At 39.5% G+C, this 650-nt stretch overlaps 1 pseudogene; it reads right to left on the bottom strand.

Annotated features, from left to right (window-relative positions):
• Window positions 1–40: 40 nt before the first annotated feature.
• Window positions 41–650, bottom strand: part of LOC116099995 — a 10,039-nt pseudogene continuing 9,429 nt past the window's right edge.

Genomic DNA, 650 nt, shown 5'->3' with positions numbered 1-650 from the left:
CGTGACACAGGAGCAAGGACTTCCCTATGTAACTCTAGACTCAAGTGGCACTCTCATTGTATGGTGTCTGATCAACCCATTGCCATTGTTGATTACCTGAATCTGAAAGTCCTAAAAAATAAGCAGCATGAATATACAGGATCCCGGTGATGAAATCCTAAGAGGAAAGAAAGATAGAGCCTTCAGCCCCAATTGAATAATTCTTTTGTGTTATAGAATTTTTATAAGATCTCTTCAAAATTATTTTAATAACATAAAATTATAGGGTTCAATATGATGGACATATGCAAAAAATGTAATGATCAAATTATAGTCCATCTCTTTAAGCCCTTAAATATTTTTCAAATTTTAGAGCAACATACAAAATTTGTACATTTTAGAGGTACACTGTGATATTTTGACTAATTTTTTTCTAGTCACATAGATATGAGAAAGAACAAGGAATAGAGAACCCCACCCCCAGAGTACATATCTTCTTTCCCTGCCAGGAGTACCCATTTTCTCCCTATCTAAGGGGTGCACCTCTTCTCCTACCCACTTCCATGGGCGTGCACAACTTGGACCCCAATCCCAGGAGCATCCATTTTATCCCTCCCCCAGGAGAGCACATCTCCTCTCCCCCAACAGGAGTGCATGTCTCCCCTCCCTCA

The sequence above is a fragment of the Mastomys coucha genome, unplaced genomic scaffold (genome assembly GCF_008632895.1).
Source record: "Mastomys coucha isolate ucsf_1 unplaced genomic scaffold, UCSF_Mcou_1 pScaffold20, whole genome shotgun sequence".
In the NCBI taxonomy this organism is placed as follows: domain Eukaryota; kingdom Metazoa; phylum Chordata; class Mammalia; order Rodentia; family Muridae; genus Mastomys; species Mastomys coucha.
Note: the sequence above shows the minus strand (reverse complement) of the source record. Positions and strands in the feature narration are given on the sequence as shown.